Raw genomic sequence first — 2,861 nt, 5'->3', positions numbered from 1 at the left:
AAGTAATTGGTACCACCCATATTGGCATCGGTTCAAAACTGGTGGCATTGAGGGGTTTTGAACCAGTGCCAATTTCGTTTTTTCAGCTAGTGTAGACACCCATTTGTGTCTCCTATAAACCAAACCCAGTGATGAGTACCTTTCACGTCGAATCATAATGGAATGAAGTGAAAGTGTGGAAAGTCTAATGTTGCGGATAGTTTTAATTCTTTCCTATCTCTCTGTTTTGAAAACCTATTTTAAGATAACAGCCAATCCAGTTTGGTTTGGTCCATATCAAGGGTCCAATAATAGTGTAGTTGGGTCGGGTTCGAAAAGAGATTTTCAACGATATATTATAAGCCCAATTCCGATGAATAATGAGAAAATTATGTCTAAATTCCTAAATTGGGCCCGGTTTGGTCCTTATATGCGGCCCAATGATCTACAGGAGGGCCTAATATTGATTTATCATTCCTAATGCAATTAGAATTGATTTAAGTTTTCTAGATTCTTCTAGAAGGTTCTTTTCATTCCTAATTTAATTAGCATTGATAAATTGACTTTAGTTGACTTTTTTAGAGTTTTTGTCAGAATAAAAGAATGTTTTAATGCGTGAATTTTATCAAAATTAAGAAAACGCGTGAAACTGATTATTAGCGCCTGACGACAAGCATTAGTGCCTGGCATTAACCTTCAGCGCATGGGGCTAATGTCCAGCGTCTTGCACTAATCGTGTTTTATTCTCTTCGAAATTCTGATTTGTTTTTCTATCTGTTCGGCTGATTTTCTCTATAAATAGCCTCCTAAAACCTCCGTTTTCGATCAACAATGATAAAAAATATCATCAACTCTCTAGTTTTCTTATTCGCTCTCTCTCCTAGCTTTTCTCTACAAAATTCCGCATTCACAATATCTAGAGACACCTAGCGTTGTTCGAAGTTGCCTTCGCCCTAGACGTGACAGGTTTAATATTTCCGAGGGTTTGGTCCCAAATCTCTATTTCAATTATTTAAATTAATTGTTTTGTTTATTTTCCTTGAAGTAACTAACGTGTGTATTTTGTTATTAGAAAGAGGTACGAGGCATCCAAGTAAGTGCTTTAATTGATTTTGTTGATGTTATGATATAGAAATCATGCATAGATTGTTATTTTGATTCCTGGTATCATGTTTAGAATGTTCCTAGTATCATGTTAGGATGCTATCTTTAGTATGATATTTAGGGTGATTTGCTTATATCAACTATGATTTCTATGATGCTTCCTATTTTCTTTCCTAATAGCAGGTTAATATCATGTTAGGGCTATATATTTGATCTTTATTGTTTAGTGACATGCTAGGGTTTGTTATTAATCTTGTTAGTATCATGCCTAGGATCTTGCTATTATTATGCTTTAACACGATAATTTTAATTATCATGATTATGAATATTATTATGGTGATAATTATGTTGCTTGATTATATTTATTGTTATTGCTTGATCACACCTTTTAATTGCATGTTTAAAGGGATTGGTACTTGTAATCACGCTTAATAAGATATTTGTTAATCTTGTTTAGGGTTAATTTTAGTATAATTCTAGTGATCGCCAATAATATATTTATTTGTGCATTAATATTCAACCAACGTAGATAAACAAGTTTAGGGCAATCCTATTAATTGCATGTTATTCAGAAAAGCGCACATGAATACGGTCAGAATAAAGTAGAGGCCTATTATTAGGGTAGGTTCAATCACTTTTAGGTTGGATTTGTACCTTCATCCCCGAACTACCAGTCATGGTTCCAGACCTATTGGAGTTGACGATCTCTTGGATCGTTAAGGGGTGTAACCGTCACCTCGTGAACATTTTACAAGGTCCTAAAACTTGTTGGCGACTTTTTTGCTCTATCTTCTTTCCTTTTTGACGCCACCGTACTTTAGTGTATGATCACAGTGGGGTTCAAGCTAGGGGTAATGCTTGAAATATTCCCTAAAGTTTTTTGGCGACTCCACTGGGGAGGATATCTATTTTAATTCGTGAAATTTATTTCGGCAACGATTTAGAATGAGTGGATGACACTCGAAAAGTTCTAAGTATTTCATGTGCGTAATTTGATTAACATTATTTTCATAAGCATAAAAAAGATCTTATTGGAAAGACCATCCGTAATGAGTTAAAACATAGGATTTTTACACATAGGAAATTTGAGGAATATCTTTCACAACTAGGACCGAAATAATGCTGCGCGAAACTGGAAAATTTTATCGAGCATGGAAAGCTGCTGAGGTACGTGGGAACTAGCGTTAGAAAATAGAGTTTAGCTCCACTAATTTGACTCAGGCGCCAGGCGACAGTTTCTGTCATCAGGCGCCAAAGCCAAATTGTTGGCGCCGGCTTTGTTTGCTGGCACCAAGTTCTTCCAATATTGAGCTAGAAATATGCGTTCTAATTTTGACCAGTTTTTAGCACTGTTTGCTCGATCCTACTTCCTAATTGAGTTTTTCTCACTTTTCTAAAACCCATATGTGTTCTACATATGGACATAACCCTCTGGGAATTCATACTCCATCTACCTGATTGAACGCTCTGTACAACAAAGGGTACATCCGAGAATGTTGAATTCACTAAACCATGGAAGCGAGTTTTTTAACTCGCAGTGTCCCATCCACTCGCGTCAATCCTTCAAAAGGTAAGTCTTCCGCGCGGTGCATCCGGACAATTAACCATGGACCCTCTTTGACTAACCCATATCCCGAACTTTAGAGAACTAGAACCATGGTTAGGTTGCAAACTCATTGCATCATATTGTGTCTACTTGACTACTTGTGCATCTCTTACTTGTGCATACTTATTATGTGACTAAATTAACCGTTTGGTTTGACATGTGTTTGTAAATA

The sequence above is a fragment of the Chenopodium quinoa genome, unplaced genomic scaffold (assembly GCF_001683475.1).
Source record: "Chenopodium quinoa cultivar QQ74 unplaced genomic scaffold, ASM168347v1, whole genome shotgun sequence".
Lineage (NCBI taxonomy): Eukaryota > Viridiplantae > Streptophyta > Magnoliopsida > Caryophyllales > Amaranthaceae > Chenopodium > Chenopodium quinoa.
Note: the sequence above shows the minus strand (reverse complement) of the source record.